At 36.1% G+C, this 20,073-nt stretch overlaps 1 pseudogene; it reads right to left on the reverse strand.

Annotated features, from left to right (window-relative positions):
• Nucleotides 1–442: 442 nt before the first annotated feature.
• LOC102009737 lies at nucleotides 443–19,643 on the reverse strand (annotated as a pseudogene).
• Between the last annotated feature and the right edge of the window lie 430 nt (nucleotides 19,644–20,073).

Consider the following 20,073-nt stretch of genomic DNA (forward strand, 5'->3'; position numbering starts at 1 on the left):
GATTATATGACATTGTAGTTTTTAATTCACATTTTTCTGATAATTAATGATGTTGAACATCTTTTCATGTGCTCCTTGGCCGTTTGTGTACCATCTATGGAGAAACAACTATTTAAATCTTTGCCTCTGTTTTCTTAATGAGCTTATTTCACATATATATATTTTTTCTCCCCACCATCTCCATGTCTGACCCCCTCTACCACTAGGTCCTACTCATAACATTCTATACATGCTTAAAACTAAGTGAATGGTGGAGTTCCATCTTTAAAAACTATCTAGGCATTTTGGACAATACATTCACAGCAGTGGAACCCGGACAACATTTCTCAAGCACGTTAGGGAAAGTTCTCACTTTTCATTATAAAATGGAGAGCCACATAGCGACTGTTACAGAAATGAAATAAGATGGAAACTTTTAACCAACTGCTTAAACCATTTTTTCTTAAAGAGACTTCCTCCACTCCCAGAGATCTTGAATAGCCTCCTGCTCTGTCATCAGAAGCAGTTCTTCACATAACTGATGAATTTGGCTTCCACTTTGGGAAGAGAATCACATTTTTCTATACTTACTTGCACTTTTAATTTAATGTCCTCTTTGGAAGTAGATTCTTTGGGTGTTTCAGGAGATTTTTTCTGTTTTTTGAGGGATTCTTGGCCTTTTGATCTTGGTATAGGTGGTTTTGAGTTTTTTGCATCCTGGTTTGATTTTGTTGTGCAGTTGTGGCTGGAGTATCTCGTATTGACTTTTTCACTGGAGCTTTCTCTTCATTTTCCTCCTCATCAAGATCATCTTCTTATTCATTACCATTGTCTTCATCAGCAAGTAGTTTTACTATTTTCTGTGGAACCTTATTACGACTTCCAGGGACAGACCACTTTTGAGATGCACAATACTTAACAGTTTTATATCTTCTTCCACCTCCTCACCTGACTCTGCATCTGTCTGCACAGCTACGCAGTGTTGTCCACTAATATGCACAGGCCCTGGACCACACCTCAAGACTACAAGTGCTGTAACTTCAAAGCCCCAAGGGAAATCGTTGGTTGTATGGAAGTTTTTAAAGTTGCAGGGTTACTTTAATTGGACTGTCTTCATAATTCATTGCATCTGCTTTGACAATGTGCACCAGGCCCTTCCTCCCACATTTCACTTTTGTCTCCCCAAAATATCTTCTTAAAACACTCAACACTAACCTTTCAACTCAAATAAAAGTTCTCCAACAGAGTCTGACCACATATGAAATCTTTTCTTTAATATCATTTTCACCCACATCCACCTCCTCCCTTATTGTCTTATACTCATTTTTTACACACTTTTCATTGTCTTCTCTCCATTTCTACCACTTCATTGTAGAGCAACTGCTGAAAATAAATTAACATAGTCTGTATACAAGATAGATAAATGGTGGAAGTGTAAACGTAAGTTCTGTCATATATAAATGAAGTATTATCACAACGGATGGTACTGTTATAAGTAGAAGTAATTCTGCAAAACATGGGGAGAGCATCCAAATCACTTAAATTAAATAGCTGAATGGGCAAATACTATGTCTGGACATATAAATCTCAAAATACATAATGAGGAGGAAGCATCTTACTGAAAATCTTTACATAAACTACAAGTTCTCCTCATTCTTCTAAGCCACAACTCAGTAGAAAAATAAAGCAGATATAAATACACACAACATCATAAGAAAGCATGACAATCGAAGAAAGCCAAAATCTTCCACTCTCCTAAGGCAGATCAAGGAGGCATCAATGCAAGGGAAAGCAAATTCCAGGTAGCAGAATTCTACAAAAAAGGCTATAGAAGAAATGAGAAAACTAGAGTTCCAAAAAGCAATGAATTAAAAGTTCATGAAATTATCTTTTAAAATGCCCAATGTGGATTCAGGATAAATGACTAAAAATTGGAACAGCAGACCAAAATCTTTCAAAATATGGGTGGAAAATTCATTGAAGATAAAGAATCACCAAAATGATATCAAGAAGAAATACCTGAAATTTTAAAAAATCAGTGTAGAATTCACAAGTTGCGCTCCATTTTGTCTGTGGCAGCAGGGCCCGCTAGACGAAAGTGAGTCCCTGCTCACCACTGCCTCCAACCCCTCTGGGACATGGGGCCTGTGAGAGGAGAGTGAATCTGTGCTCTGTGCTTCCTCCATTGTCTCAGGGACAGTGGCGTCTTTGAAAGGACTGTAAGGACACCTGCCTTTGTCAAGTAGACTGACAGGAACCCCAAGACCTGAGACTCAGGACAACAGCCTGGTCTCAGGTGCATGGGAGAACACACGCCTTTGGAGGGCAGAGTAATTGGTGAAACCAGCAGTGTGGAATTGTCTGAATCAGCAGTAAGGAGCCAGTTGCTAGACTCCAGAGAACTCCAACAGCAGAAGTCCAGTCCCAGGCCCCACACCCAGAGACCAATGTCGGCTCCATTCCCAACACATTTCTGGGATTAAATATGGATACTATCACAGAACTGTGAACACTAGAGGTATTTTACTACTTTCATTCTCCCTTGTTTGTCTGATTGGCTATCCCACTCCTGTCTGGTGGGATGTCATCTTGTTTTCCTCTGTATTTGGTAGTTATTTTTGTATTTAGAATTTTTTTCTTTTCCTTTTGTTCTCTCCTCTTTTTCTCTCATCTTCTTTTTTCTTTCTACTCTCCTGTTCATTTTTGTTCTCTTTCTCTTTTCCATTTCTTTTTCAATATTTAGGTTTCCTACCTTTTTTTATTCTCTTGTATAGACCCACTTTGTCTCTTTCCTCAACTACTTCTTCAATTTAAATTTTGAAGGTAGTAAACACTGTCTCTGCCTTTTCTGACTACTCCTTTGAATTCTATTTTATTACAAATTTCTAAAAGTTACTGACAGTGTATTGTACAATTCACCAGAACCTCTGTGACACAATGAAAACAGTCCTGAGAGGGAAGTTCACTGCAGTCAACGCTCACATTAGGAAAACAGAGTGAGAGCAAATAAATACCTTACAAAGAAGATTAAGATACTTGAGAAACAACAATCCTGGCTCAAACTGGCATTAAGGAGGGAAATTTTGAAGATTAGGGTAGAAATATAAGAAATTGAGACCAAAAGTTGCAAAGAATCAATGAATTGAAGAGCTTGCTCTTTGAACAAATAAACAGAATAGAAAAACCCTTAGCCAAACTTATGAAAAAAAGAGAGAAAAACTCATATCAATGCAATTAGCAATGAAAAAGGTAAAATCATAACAGATATTGTCTAAATTCAAAAGATAGTAACTGTTATGATAAATTATATTTTAAAAATTTAAAAGTTTTTTAAAATGGACAGATTCCTGACTCATACAAAGTACCAAAGTAACCCATGAACAAACAAAAATAATGAACAACTCAATAATGATCAATGAAATTAAGACACTAATAAATAATCTATCAACTAAAAAAGAACTCAGAACCTGTTAGATTCACTGCTGAATTCTATAAAACCTTTAAGGATATTATATCACCTATACTATTCAAAGAAATTCAGACAGAGTCCTTCCAAATTCATTTATGGAAACCAGCATCACTCAGATTCCAAACTCAGATAAAGAAGAGACTATAAAAGAAAACTACAGGCCAACCTCCTTGCTGAACACAAATGCATCCAGAAGGAACCACTAGGCTACAGCCAGCCCTACCTTGTCTAGTGGAACCCTGAATCATTTCTAATGTTTTTTGTTTTTATTTTTTATTCTCTGTAATGGTTTGATCAATCTTGCATTTGTATATCTGATAATCTGAGCAATCTTGTGGAAGATAACAGTATGTAATATAACAACGACTGTTAATTCCTATCATTTTGTTTATTGTCTCTGCTTCGTTTTCTTTTTGTCTATGTTGTTGGTATTTTGCCATTGTTCTTTTATTTTATTATTCTGTTTAAAATGAAAAAGTCTTCAGAAATTATGATAATAATAAACTAATGCATCAAGCAAGTTGTTGCAATAGATAAGTGGGCCAATCTTTTTTTAAAATTTATTTTAAAAATAAAAGAAGGATAACATATTAACAAACAGACATCCATTTACAAAATAGCATAAGGACAATCCAAACAAAACAGAGTTACAGACAAAGTTGTAGGAAATTAACATGGTTGTTGTATTAAATATTGATATCTTCAAAGTGGTTTCTTGGGAAAACAAAAAGAGACACACAATATTGATCAAACAAGTAATCATTCACTGTTACTTTCAGTAAAGCAATGGAAGACAGTAGTACGACTATGTTAGCTACCCTGTATATACTTACATACATAATTTCCCCTTCTTTTCCTTTTCTTTTCCCACACCCCAGTTGCCCTTTACTTTTGAGCATTTTCCTTTTGTTTTACAATGTCTATCATACCTCCTAGTTTCTATTCACTCTTTCGGGTTCTTACACTAGTGAGACAATACGTTGCTTACAAGGGCAGGTCTGATTTATTTCACTTATGAGTATGGTCTCTAGTTGTGACCATTTACCTATAAAAGCCTTGAGTTTATCTTTCTTTATAGCTGAGTAATATTCCATTATATAAAAGTACCACAATTTTCTTATTCAATCCTTGGTTGATGGACATTTGGGTTGCTTCCACAATTTAGCAATTACAAATTGTGCTGCTAAGAACATGGGTGCACGTATATTGCTGTGATACGATATTTTCAGGTCTTCTGGGAAAATACCCAGAAGGGGAATAGCTGGGTTGAATGGGACCGCTAGACCTAGTTTGCTGAGGAGTCTCCAAACTGATTTCCCCAGTGTTTTCACCAGTCTGCATTCCCACCAGCAGTGGAGAATGGTTCCTATTTCTCTACAGCCTCGCCAGCATTTGTTATTGGTTGATTTCTTAATGCTAGCCATTCTTATTGGGTGAGATGATGTTGTTTTAATTTGCATTTATCAAATGACTAATGATGTTGAACATTTTCTCATGTATTTATTTGCCATTTGTATTTCTTTATGTGAGAAGTGTGTGTTTATCTCAGATGCCCATTTTTGGACTGGATCTTTGAATTTGGGGGGTGGATGTGTTTTAAGTCTTTATATGTTCTACGTGGAAGACCTTTGTCCAAGGGAGAGTCAGCTGAAATTTTTTCCCAATCTGTGGGTTAGTGGGTAATTATGACAACGTATGGGTGCGGCTATTGTACTTATTTTGAAGTTTATTCTAAAAAATGCCCTTTACTGTTTGTAGACCAATTAGCATGGGTGGCATAAAGCAGGGAGGGCGGAGGATGGAGCGAGTGAGCCTGCACTGGCAGTGTACTCACGGAACAGCACCAGTCTGCACCTTACACCGTGTGGGAATTCTGGTGATCTTGTGTACAAAAGCTTGGTCGAGATATTGGAAATGAATTTTAGTTTAGAGATTTTGATATTTAGAGGGAAACTTTATTGTGTAATTAAATCTTATTGCTTTTATCAGTCTAGTTTAGAAGAGGTAACTAGCCAAAGCATGGGTTTTAAGAAATGCTCTCTTAAGCATTTTAGAGTGGAATATTGTTTAAAGATAAGCAAAGAGAGTCTCATAGGTTTTCAAATTTAAAAAATCCCATCAAACATTTAAAGTTCCATAAGTAAGTGGTTGAGACACAAAGAGTGGGTTCCCAAAGGTGTGGACTGGCGACTGCTCTAGTAAACCTGCTGGATGCAAAAACTTCCCTGAAGGGAAATAATGGGAAATAATGGCAATCAATGCCTCTAACTGGGAATGCAAGCTCTGAGTGTGATTGTCCTGAGTGATAGATTAATATGATAACTGAGTGCTCTGGGCAGGGGTCCACATTCACTCTGCAGAAACGGTTTCAGCCTGGATACGGAAAGCTATTAAGAAGAGGAAGTGCTGGGTTTGATAAGCAACTACACATTGTTTTACCTCTGGCTTTAAATTATATTGAAGTCCTACATACATGAATGTCAAAGTGCCATACTTGGTCATATTATGTTACAAATTTCTCTAGAAGGTCTTGCCCCTCACCTTGGTATCATTTGATGTTCTGAACCATGTATCTCCTTTCGTTTCTGACGCCTGACCAAAACTGCATGTTGGACCACACTATGTTCTGTCCCTATCCTTTTCCTCTGCATTTTACTGCATTTCTTTCTTTCTGTTTTTCAACCTGATAAGTAGTACGTTACGACTACCTTATTATCTTACAGCTGTAAATTTCCTATCTCATTTTCAGTCATTCCCTGCAATTTTGACTTCATCATGTCTCAGCCCCTGCGTTTTGGTTCAATAACTTTGTTTTGGTATTGTAACGGCCATCTTCCTACAACATTAATATTACCCATCTCCTTTTCCTCCTGCTGTATTTCCTCTGAGACAAGTCCATCTAATTATCTAGTCTTGTCTCCTGCCTTTGTGCTCTCTGCCTCTTATGATCAGTGTCTTATTTACTTTCTTGAAAGATGAGCTTTGTTTTCCTAGCCACAAAGCCCGGCAGTACATTATACAGCTCCTCCTCATCCTCACCCAGCCTCCCGTTTTTTAGTCACTGGTTATGGATCACAGTACTCTATTAGCTTCTCATGATTTTTACCCTTCTTCTCCCACTCTTTCAGTTTATATAAAACAATATACCCCTTAGGGATATTTTCTTTCTATTGTTCCAAAGTAAGAATGAGCAAACATTAAATAATCTATCATTCTACAGCCATCCTCCAGTCCCTTCCCCCATATTTAAGTGGCTTTCTTTCTCTCATGAGTTCAATCTGTCATATGTTTACTTAGCACACTTTCACATTCAAAGCTTTTAAGAAGCTAATTAATCCTTAAAGTACCCTTCTGGGATGCACGGAGGCTACAGAGACAATTGACTTTAAGGGTGGGAGCAAAGCCCAAGAATTTGTTTTGCAAATCACTGTTCAGACTACATTTTCTTTTATTCTGTCTCTCCACAGTTGAAGTAGATACCATCATGAATACATTACTTGTATTTTGTTTACAAGGTAGCTGCCAGAAAATGTGTGAACTTCCTGATATCCCAGATTTCTCTATTAAACTTACGCTAGTACTCAGTGAGCTGCTCTGAGGAAGCCGGAAGTCAAACTACAGAAGGAGATAAATGCATATCATATGTTTGCTTTTCTCTTTCACCCAGGAATGCAGAATTATTTACTTAAATCTGTCATTACAGCAAATAACTTCCAAAAATATAGTAAAAAGATCATGCGTGTGGGTGTGTATAAGTATCAAAAGGAGGAGGAAAGGAAGGGGAAGAGCATATGCTGGAGCATAGTTTTGTGTTGATCTGTTGGACTACGTAATTACAAAGACACAGCGAGTTAGAAGGGCATCCTTTATCTTAAATGCTTCACAAGATCTCTTTGCTTTTTTCTCTTAAAATATTGAAAATATACTGTTTTCAGACCTATGGCTTACATGCTATATGAGGCTATTTGGGATTTATAGTTTGGCTATTAAGAAAAGAAACGAGTTATTGAGTGCCAAATCACTGTTTTATCTGGCTGTTATTATTATGTTACTGAGCAGTAAGGAAGGGCTTTCGTATAATGAGGAAAAATTGCTAGCAATTAAATGACTTTCTTTCTTCAGTCCAAGTGCAATAGGTAATTGTTTAACCATTACATCCAAATTATGGAGGCTACTGGTGATCATTAATAAATAAAACTGTAAGTGCAATTGCACACTGAAAATACCAGCTCAGTCAATGCTTTCTTGATCAAACAGAAAGCACAACAAGCCAGCTTAAACGTTTGGGATTCTTTTTAATTTTCATTGTCTTGCTGTTGTGTGGACATTGATGTTCGTCCATAGATAGTGTACAATCGTATTTCAAATAAAACGATGGGACTTTTCCTGTTCAGAAAGACTATCACAGAAAACGGGATCATTATTTTTTGAGACTTCAAGGACTTACAGATAGTTTTTATTGAAAAAGGCAAGGAATTTGCCACAGCCATTCTGGAGCAATTGTTTTTTAAGCTAGCTTAAATCAAACAACCATTTAATATGTAAAATGTATTGATTTTTCTTTCTATTAACTATCAACTAATACATTTAACAAATATCTCTACTAATATACTACCATTCCTGGGGCTCATTTCACAATATTCATAACTACCTCTTTCCCTAAAAATAAGACCTACTTGGAAAATAATCAGCCTTGAAAACTGCAAATCAAAAATGCCATCCCCAATATGACTGCCCTTGCTTTATCTGCCATTACTATTCTCTTGCTCGGTGATTACTGTGTAGGGCAGGGAAGGCAACGATAGGCTGGTTGGAGTTGGCATATTTGATCTCTAGTTTTTAAGGCTGATTATTTTCCAAGTAGGTCTTATTTTCCAAGAAACGTAGGTATTATTAGCACAATGACAGCTACAATTATGTGTTTAAGTGCCAGATATTAGGCTAAATTATATTTGAGATGTGCTATCTCATTTGATACTAATAATATCCATTTTTAGATAAGTCAGGTAAAGCTTAGGGATTAAATGATGTGACAAAAATTATATATCTAGGAAATGGCAGAGCTGGAAAGCAGCTTTCTTTCTTTTGTTTCTTTCTCTTTGAAACATGGTTTCACTATCTAGTTCAAACTGGCTTTGAACTCCCTATGTAGCCCAAGCTGGCCTGAAACTTCCATGATCGATCTGCCTCAGCCTCCCAAGTGCTGGGCCAGGCATGGGCCATCACACCTGTTAATAACTTTAGAGTGTTTGTTCTTGACTATTATATCATATCATCACAGTCTCTAGTAGGGGATAAGACCCTGAGTTTTGTTTGAAAACTTTACTTACTGATAAAGTTTTATTTGAAGCATACAATTTAATAGTTTTCCACTTAGAACAAATAAAAATGTCTCAAAGTAAAACCAAAACATATATATACATGCTCATCCTTTCAAATAACTTGAATTCTCACCTATTTTGTGCTCTTCTTAGGCTCACATCTTTACATTTACCTGACAGTGATAATTGGAGAACATGCAATTACAGAAATGCTCCTTCATTAAATCACCAACTGATTAGCAGATGCTTTTTGTAAACATAACAAGATAATAATTCACGTATCTTCCTAGATGGGGTGAGTGCGTTCTTGAGACCTAAGAAATCCAACTCTTGCTTTTTCTAATAGTAATGCAAAACCAAGGCAAACCAAACAAAATCAACTCATTGCAATAATAAAGATACCATAAAAATGTTCACTAAATTCCATTTTTCTGGATCTCAGAGTTTCCCTGGCATTCTCTTATCTCCTCCACTGCTTTTTTTTTGGTACCAGACATTGAACTCAGGACCTTGAACTTGTCACAAAGGTGCTTCTGCCTCTGAGCTATATCCCCAGCCCACACTGCTTCTCATTTCCATAGCAACAACATTAATTTCTGATTTTGCCCAACAATGCTATTTCTACTTACCATATAAGACATGTAACTGAGCTGTCAAATAAGTAAAGAGGAGGTAAGAAGCAAAATGAAAGCAGCAAACTAGAGAAGAGAGTTCATTTTGCCTTGAGGGGATTTGCCAAAGAGTAAAATTAAAACTTTCAGGTTTTTATGACCTTGTGAGTGTGGGGAACAGGAGATTAAAAGCCAGGATCAAGCAGATGGAAAAGCTATTAAAAGATCCCCATTTTATATAAAACTGGGATCCCAAAAAGCAATGTCAGGGTAAAGTTGAACTGTGGATAAGGACATTCCTCCTTTGCACATGTAAGGACTTCTAAAGAAAATTGCCCATTTTGAAACTTAGTATTGGATGGAGAGGCAAAAATCTCCCTTGAAAACTAAGTTGAAAGTGCATAGAAGAGATTCCATGTAGGTTTTAGTGGGTCTATTTATTATCCATATTGGAAATAATAAATTTCATTCCTGTGGTCTATTTCATCTCCTGGTGAAATAGGGTGGGATATATTATTTTTCTGAACAATAGAATATGGCACAATAAATGTTAGTTTCTGGCATAGGCCTTTCAAAACAGACAGACTTACTTTTCTGTCCCTTGGAAAGTTTGCCCTAGGGTAAGCTAACCACCACAAAAGAAGCTTAGCTAGCATGAGGCTGTCATTCTGTGAAGAAACTCAAGTCAGTCACATGGAGAGGGAATATAGAAAGAGAGACATGACAGTAGCCCATATGTCAGATACACGTATGAGGAAGCCATCAGATGACTCTAGACTCAGCTACAATCTTATTGTAATCATATGAGGCACCCTAGGTGAGGGGTATCAAATGAGCCTGTTAATCCTCCAATTCTTGGGAGGTAATAAATTGTTGTTTAAATTCACTAAATTTTAGGGTTGTCTGTTACATGCTTATAAATAGCCAAAATTAATTTCTATCTCTTCTCATATATTCAAAATCCTTCTCAGTACACTACAATGGGTGATCAACATACATCCTGAATGTTTAAATTTTAAAAGTTTATTAGAGTAAAAGACACATTGGCATTAATCACCCTCAAAACGCTCCTCCTTGCTTTGAGCACACTTATTTCATCATTCTTGCCACTTTCGGAAGTGGTTCTAGAAGTTCTCTTTCTCAAGTGTCTTCAGTCAGGAGGCCTGATGAAAAAATATGCCGAGCGCCATTCAACGGAAAAACAGGCTTGTAAAAAACATAACACGCATCCTCACCAGCCATTTTTCATCAGATCTGGCACTATGGAACTTCTGACTCTTCCGCAATGTCAAAATGACCATGAAGGTAAATGTTTTGAATCAATTCAGGATATTGAGGAGCTATGACAATGCAAATAAAGACCATCATGAGAGAGGACTTCCAGAACTATTTCAGAAAGTGGGAAGAATGACGGATGAGTGTGTTCAAAGCAAGGGTGAGTACTTTGAATGAGGTTAATGGCAATGTGTCTTTTGCTGTAATAAGTTTTAAAATTTAAACATTTATCATGTTTTAGAAAACCTCATAAAGACTCAAATGTAAAAGTTTTAAAAATATTATTTTCTTTTTATTTTCAAGAGAATAAAAAATAATAAAAAAACATTAGAAATTGATACAAAATTTGAAAAAACAAGAAGATATGAATTCAACAATGGTTGTTATATTGCATGTTCTTATCTTCAGAGTAGTTGTTCCAATTACCAGATATAAGCATGCAAAATTGGTAAAAAAAAAACATTAAACATTGACTGTTTCTTTCAATAAACCAATAGGAATTAGCAGTATAATTATCTTAACTCTCTTGTGTATATATATTTTTTCCCTTCCTTCTTTCTTTCTTTTCTACTTTCCCTCATCCCAGTTGTTCTTTCCTTTTGAGCAGTTTCTTATGTGCACCCATGCTTATAGCAGTGCAATTTGTCATAGCTAAATCTTGGAAAAAACCCAAATGCCCATCAACTGAGGAACAGATAAAAAAGATGTGAAATTTTATACAATGGAATATTACTCAGCTATAAAGAAAGATTAACTTGAGGATTTTATAGGTAAATGCATGCAATTAAAAACCATACTCATAACTGAAATAAATCAGACTCACATGTGTAAATATCCTATTGTCTCCCTAGTGTAAGAAACTGAAAGAGTAAGTAAAATCTGAAAAATACTATTTTCTAAGGAACTTACAGGAGAATACTTTTCTTATTCTGGGGTAGAAAGAAATATTTCAAAAATACAGAAAGAAAGAACTGTGGAGAAAATGATGGTTGAGGTTTAACTCCATTTTCTGTGAGTTGAATATATTCTTCAAAGTTCATGTGTTGAAAACTGAGTCCTTAATGTAGCAGCATTGAGAGTCAGGACCTTTAAGATGGAATAGTCTCAGGCCTCATGAATTGACTGATGTCATTAACTAAGAGGGGTTCATTACTGCACGAGTTGGGGTCACTGTAAAGGATGAGATTGGCCCCTCTCTTGTTCTCTGTCACTCAAGTGATGCCTTTTGTTTTGTTATGATGCAGCAAGGGGGCCCTCACTGGCTGCAGCCCTTCAATTTAGGGCTTTCCAAACCTCAGAAGTATGAGCTAAACGAATTTTTGTAAGTATAAAGGATCCAGTTTTTGGTATTCTGTTATAGAAACATAAAATAGACTCAGATATCATTAAAACAGCAAAAACTCCTGATTATCAAGTGTATCATAAAATAAAATGACAAATTATAATTTGAAATAAGATATTTATAACATATATAGTGATCAAAGGATTGGTGTCCAAATTTTATACATATACACAAATATGCACATATATATCCTACATATCAGTAAAAAAGAAGTAACTAAAATGGAAGTGAGATGAGTAAAACACACACACATTCAGACACACACACACACACACACACAGATAGAGACATGGATAAGAATGTTTAGTGGCCCCATATCAGAATACACTAAAGGTCCACCAGAAGTACAATGGAGCTACAAATTGTGTTATAGACTTAATACTATATAATAGAAACATGTTATTGTATCATTATTATTTATAGCTTATCAATATTTTCTAAATGTTATTTTATACAACAGTACATATTATATATAATTATATATTATAATATATTGTATTTATATTATATATGACATATATATCATATATATGATACATTAAAATATATATAATGTATATATATGTATATATATATATATATATATATGTATATGTAATGATATGGCAGTAACATTGGTTAATACAGGTGGACTCAACCCAAACACTGTAACCCAAAATATCTTGAAAAGAAATTTGTGATGCTGACTGATTTCCTTCCTTATCATGCAGTATAATCATGCAACCATAATATTCAAGTGTGAGGAATACAGTATCCCTTGAATGGATCTTGTATCCAAAGGGAAAAGCAGAAAGCCGATGAGTGTGCAGGTAATAGTGCATAGGTGGAAGACTAAGCGTATATTCTAAAAGGTGGTGCAAATATTAAATTGGGGTTTATTTTGTCCTAGAGTGTCCTACTATATTCCTCATGACTGCATTTCTGGGTTGAGTTTACAGCATACATTCATTCCCTCACCTATTCTACTCTAACCTCCTTTCAGTCCTAAAGTGTTCCATCAAAGTACCCTTTTATTTACCCACAGTTCTCAACAGATTCCTCGGGAACAGTCATAAAACCAACAAGCAGGCACCAGTCTCAGCAGTCAATGATAAATTGAGCAGAAGTTACAAAAAACACAAAGAATTATGTCTGAATTGCAAATTTTAAAAAATGACTGGCTTCCTGATATACTTGTTTTGCCAGAAGTGATAAATGAACCACAGATTCCATTATTCATTACTGAAAGTAAATTTGTCTATACCTCTACTGTAACTTAGCATTTTTTAACCCCCTTTAAAGAAGCGCTAATATCCCTCAGGAGACATCAGTGAAGAGGGAGATCACTGTTATCTAATACATCCAGGGGAGAAACTCAAATGCCTACAGGTAGACTTCCTCTTTATCACACAGTGGTAACATGATTTTGCCAGATGGATGCAGATGTCACTCTATATGTTTGTTCCTAGGTTTCACAGTTTACATAAGATAAACTTTCAATTTTTTTTAACCCAAACTCTCCTTACTTCAACATGATATAAGTTTTTGAGCAAAAGTCAAATCATCTATACATCTCATTTGGGGGCCATGAGTATTTCAAAAACATGTGTATCGTACAAGAAAAGGAATAAAATGACATTTTAAAAACTACGTCTGTTGCTAATACATAAGCCATAAAAATAAAGTTCAGACACAAGCTTTGTGTAGCTGAAGGAGCTGTGGGTAGCAAAGGGAAAGAGCATGAAAAAGCACAATGAAAGGAGGGATTTTGAGCAAGGCAAAACCTGGGGACCAGGTTCCTTACAGTGTGGTCAAAAGTTGGCACTTTTGTGCAAGCACCACATTGTGTCACTAGTGTAAAACTTGAAAGAGTTAATTTAAACTCGGAGGTATGATAGACACTGTGAAATGATAGGAAACCACTGAAGAGTAAAGGGCTTCTGGGATGTGGGAAAAGAGAAGGGAACGAAGGAGAAATTTTGTATGTATGTATATACAGGATAGATAACATGGTTGTTCTTCTGTCTTCTATTTCTATGCTGAAAGAAACTGTCAATGAGTCTTTGGTTGACCAGTATTGCATGTTTATATCTGTTTTCATGAGAAGCCACTTTGAAGATATCAATATGTAATACAACCACCATTGTTAATTCCCTACCACTTTGTTTGTAACTCTGTATTGTCTGTATTGTGCTTGTGATATGTTGTAAAATGTTGTATGTCTGTTAATGTTTCCCTCCTTTTATCTTTAACAAACAAACAAAAAAAAAGTTGGCACTTTTTTTTTGCAGTAGCAACACACAGTGTAAAGGATGTTGATGTTCAATCAGGCATTCTTGAATATGCCTAGAGTTAGGTGCAGTACTGTTTTCTGTGGGTAACAGCCTCCTTCACTTCCAGTCAAATCATTAATGGAATGTAGGCAAATGAAACTGACACCCTTAGAAGTACAATTTTGATGTTCTTCTTAAAAATTGCATCATACCCAAATATTAGTACTTTAATATTTTCATCAAATCCCTTGTGACATCCTTAATAAGTTGTAATAGATGAACATACTAGTTAATGCAACTTCTGGGTTCCACCCTCTTATTTGACAAGTTCTACCTCTTAATTTGTATGGCATGAATCTGAATAAGAATTATCTCATTCTTGTAATTCCTTACATATACCCGTGCCTGGCCCTATAGGTAATATTATAACAAATATTTCAGAAAAAAGAGATTGGTTAATAGTTGATACAGTATTCTTAGATTGAGACGCTGAAAAGGAGTAAAAATACTGCTGTTTGAAAAGTTTGCCATTCTGTGAGAGAGTAAAAGAATGTGATTTACTGGCTGACTCTAGACAGACTTTTACCAGTTTTCTTTGATTGCACTTTTGCTGTGTGTTTTCTAGCTTTTCTGCTGGGCAACTGTGATCTATGAGTATGTCTTTAAAGCCATTGAAATTACCTTGAGCCTAGGAATTTCTTACATGTGTACAATATGTCGTGGCATATGGTGAGTCGAAGTGGCAGGCAATTTGGACTGTGGCCACACTCACTAATCAGAGGACAGACTTTCTCTGTGCTTAGTTTGGAAGGTACTATTGATCCCACAGTGACCTTTTCAGTTACGCTCACACACAGTTCATAATGGGTTTTCAAGTAATGTCAATGCATTTAAAGGTTAACTGAGGTTTAAACACTGCAGTGGCTAAAGGCCAGTGACTGGGGATCCTCAGTGATGTTGCAACACACAGCTGATGGGACTGTCTTTTAAAAAGTTGTTTAGTTTTATTCTCTGGCTACATGAATTCAAAAATTATTATCACTGTTACTGGCAGCTATAATGATGATAATATTTCCCAGGCACTTTGCTAAGCACTTATTCTTTAAGTTAGGAAATATATTCTCCATTCAATAAGTGAGAAGATTGAAGCAATGAATACTCATAGATAAAGTAGGAAAACTGGGGTTTGTGCTCTTAGGCAAAATAAAATATTGCTTCCTCAGATACAGTATTGGGAAGCCAGGAAAGGGAAATAAGTCTTGGGATTTAATAATAATGCAGTTCACTGGATTATATAATCCACTGTACCAAAAAGCCATTGATATTAAATGTATTACCAATGTTGTTTGATTGTTTTGAGTTGTTTAATACATATTTAGTTATTTCAATTTGTAACTTGGCTGATGAGATCTATAGAAATAAATATTTTCATTGTCATTTTACTGTTTTTAAGATTTTCGGCTGTAGATTGATATAATTAGACCAGACACAAAGCAGGAATGTCTGACCAATGCCTTCCATTGGCTCTTCCAGAGCTTATAAATATTTCCCCTAGTTTTATATTACCTTCAATGTCTTTTTGAATGTGAACAAGACCAGTTGGCCCATTTATACAAATGTTTATCATTCCATAAATAGATTAGTTTCAGTTAATGTATAGTTATGTGGACAGGCCAGTGACACAGACCAATTAAGGACAAATGTTTTAATTTGTGAAGAGTCTGAGTTATGTGTTTTTAAAAATTAGATAAGTTATATCTTTTGCAATAATACATAGTAACTAACTGGTAAGAAAATGCTTTTTTTATTTTAAAGATAAAATAACAAAAACACATTAAAAAACAAACAGACATAAACAAAACAACACCCAAACAATAGAAGCGGTACAGAATTTCAGACAAGGTGATAGGAAATTAACAATGGTTGTTATATTACATATTGATATCTTTAAATTAGTTACTCAGTTAAACAACTATAGGAATGTAAGATTGATCAATTAAACATCAACTGTTCCTTTCAATAAAGCAATAGAAGTCAGTCGTATAACTCTCTCAGCTATCATGTATGTATGTATGTATATATATATTTTTTTTCCTTTCTTTTTTTTCTCTTTTCCCTCATCCCAGTTGTTCCTTCTCTTTGAGCAGTTTCTTTCACTTTCACAATATCCATATACCCTTCAGATTTTATTCACTCCTTTAGGTTCTTACACTAGTAAGAAAATGCTTTTAAATGAAGTCTGTTAGAAGGGTTTTAGTAACTAGATAAGACTTATTTGTAAAGAGCAGCACTCACTTGCATGCAAATAATTAATGTACTGATGTCTTTAAAAGAAATTGATCCCACCTTGGTTAAACATGCCCCTTTGCAATCTTGTTTACACTATTACTTTTCTTAGTGAACCATTCATTCAGTGCAGTGGTAATTTGATCAGGAACTGGACAGAAATTTAATCACAAATTCTGAATTACTGGGGCTCAAATAATGAGGCTTTAGTATATAGTCATTTTTTGATTATCCACATCAATGAATGTGACACTGATAATTTTTAAATCATTTCTCTTTTACTTTGTGTATTATTTGGAGGAAAGATACCTTCTCAAATATGTTTTGCTTGGGCTTCTGTTAAGCTTACATTTGCATTCCCTTAGCACACAGAGATGGGCAAAGAGACAACCAAGAAGCATAAAATAGTGTTATGGAAAGTTTGAATGGGATGAATCATTAAACATAATTAACCCACAGGTTGGAAATCATCCTTCTTACTGATTTCTTTATTTCTAAAGATGTGTTCAATAAACCTTCCCAAATCAATAGGAATTTTCTGTCTTAATAAAGGATAATTAAGAAAAATTCTATTTATCATTCCAGGAAAACCCAGTGAACCTAGAATTGGATGTTGGATCCTGGAATGGATATTGGACCCTCCACCCCCACACTGTACCGTATAAAATGAACAAATAAAAGGAAATGCTTTGAAACCATTCATGAGAGAAATATTAATATTTAGGGAGACCTTGAGGCATCCGATTTCCATGAGATATCTCCTAGACAACCAGGGGCATCTGGAATGGAAAATAGGATAATTTACCAAAATCACAGAAAAAACCTTATCTTTATTTAAAAACTTTAGTAGCTCAATTAGAATGCTTTAATGAAAGTAGCCAATACATTGAAAAAATTGCTTTTTAGTTTACCAGAGTAAAGACAACAAACAGCTGAAGCCCACACTCTACCACCTAAAATGAGAAATGATAAGGAATGCTTTGAAATCATTTGGGAATGAAACAATGATGTTATATATGCTCCTTCTCCTCCTCTTGGATGCTGTGGGTACCGTTCCATTTTGTTTAGGTTGTCAGAAACATTTTAGATGGGTTGAGATGTGGGAAATAAAATTGTCGATACATAATGGTGGAATAAAAAGTAAAAAGCTTGACTCACTTATTTTCTCTCCACCTCCAACACAACATTTGGGGCAGATTTTGCCAGTTGACCCTCAATACCTACTTTATTTATGATCGAATCTTGAATTCTATCAAAGCATATGCTTAATATTGCATTTCCCAACCTCCTTTGTGCTGCAATAAATTAACGTGGGTAAGTTCTGCAACTGATATATAAGTGACTTCGGCAGTGTCCTTAAAAGAAAATGATGCCAGAGTTGGCTCTAAGTATGAGATACTCCCTAGGGGTGATGGAGCCAATGTCTCCGGTAGCCAGACCGAACATCCAAGCCATCCCTGAATTGTCAGCCTCTAAAGCTCTCATTTGAGAGGATTATAGTTTTTGCTTAACCAACTGTTAATTTAGATTTTTCTGTCACTCTCAAATGTACCTGATCCTAACGGATACACAGCATGGAATCAAGTTCTTTCATTATAGAGGGAATCTGTTGCCTGCACAAAGGACAGAGAATGTTTGTTGGGAGTGTTTCACTCCCAAATAAAGGGAATTATTTGTTGGTGATTTTGTTGCCACCAGATCAAAGTAGCGCTGTGTCCATGAAATATCTTCCAGGTGGTGGAAATAATTGTAACACTGAGTTTCTTTGTATCAGTAGCTTCACACTAACAATGTTTTGCCCTTGTGTGTACCAGTTGCTGGTTTGCAACAACAGATGCCACCATCAGTCCTTCTCTTTCCATATACTAACCGCCTGAATGAGAACTTGTTACAAATCTGGTTATTCTGTAATGACTACGGTCAAGATGGAATGAGAAGGGAAGAGTAAATTCTTGGCAATCTATAAACATGCCAAGCAGCCCATGATTGCCTATTTCAGTAGCACACACAGGCAATGGCATGTAAAGGAAAGGTAGAACTGCTTTGTTTGCAAATTCCTAAACTTTCATCCTCATGTCACCTTTCTGGAAATGTTGAATTACATCCAAATTCAGATGATACACCAGGGGTAATAGGGTTGACAATTGACTGTGCTTAAATGGTATTAAGGTAATGCATTCAAACATCAAAAGTTTACAGCCCAAAATTGATCACCTTGGCCAGTTTACACAAGAAGGATCAATACAGCCAGCCACCCCTCTTTAAATGTTAACAGATTCTTTAACACAACACATCTGACCATGGGATGCAGATTAAAATTAGATACAGAATTAACTTCCTTTACACAGTGGAATAGCCAATTTGAAAATCCTGATAATCAGCTAGAGCTGCCCACAAAGCTTGGCTTTGTAGTGTTTAACAAGAAAGGAAGCTTGCTCTCCACAAACCTAATGATTTTTGTTTAACTCAACAATGGGAAAGACAAGAACAGTAATAAGGTTGTGAATTTTCCCAGTAATGGTCACTATTCTGTCCAAGAAAAGAACAGAACTGAGCAATATGTGTTGGATCCCTGCACCTGCTCCCTGTGAGATGCCTGAAAAGGAGGCTGTACAAGGTCTCTATTCCTGTCACAAAGAGACTATATTGTTACCAAGGGCCAGGTAGACCAGCTGTACCTACAAAGAACCCCTCTACACACACACACACACACACACACACACACAGCAAAGATCATTGTCGTTCTCAGTAGTGCAGGTGTCTGTCAAGCACGATTCAAGCTCAAGTTCAGCTTCTGAAGAAATGATTCCACACACACAAAACCCTCACTATGAGGTTGCCTACTACTTGGAAGCAGAAAGGTTTTTGGGAAAGTTAAAAAGTAGTGGCCTCTACTTTTGAGATAATTATCTTCCCATGTGTTAAAGCCTCAATCACAAGCCTATGACACTCTTGAGAGGTACTGAAATCTTTAAGAAGTGGGACCTGATGCAAGGAAGTTAGTTCACTAGTTCCGTACCTTTGATGGAGATAGTAGAACCCCAGCCCTTTCCTCTTTCTCTTTGCTTTCTGGCTGCCTTGAGGGGAGCAGATGGCTCGACTACACATTCCCGACCATGATGTGCTGCCACACCACAGGCTGAAAGCCGCAGAGCTAATTGGTCATGGACTGGAACCTCTGCAAGAGTGAGCCAAGACACATCTTCCCTCCTTCCCAGTTATTTTCCTATGCTCTGGGAGAGTAATAGAAACCTGACTCATGTAACTAGCAATCATCAAAGGAACATTTGGGGTCCACGTGACACAATGACTACCCACAGTCAGAGTAGAAAAGGAACTATGTAAAGTTATTAAGCCTAGATCCTTCCTTATCTAAGGTCTCTTTCTGCTTGTAGGGAGAGGGGAGGTGAGAAGCAGTTAAAAGTGAGTCACAAGGGTGGAAGGCAGATTGTTTTGGGGAGACGGATACTAATGAATGACAATTACTCTCTGGACTACACAAATCAAAGTCATAAACGTTTCCTTGCTTTTGCAGTCC

Source organism: Chinchilla lanigera, unplaced genomic scaffold (assembly GCF_000276665.1).
Source record: "Chinchilla lanigera isolate Chin_1 unplaced genomic scaffold, ChiLan1.0 scaffold00102, whole genome shotgun sequence".
NCBI lineage: Eukaryota > Metazoa > Chordata > Mammalia > Rodentia > Chinchillidae > Chinchilla > Chinchilla lanigera.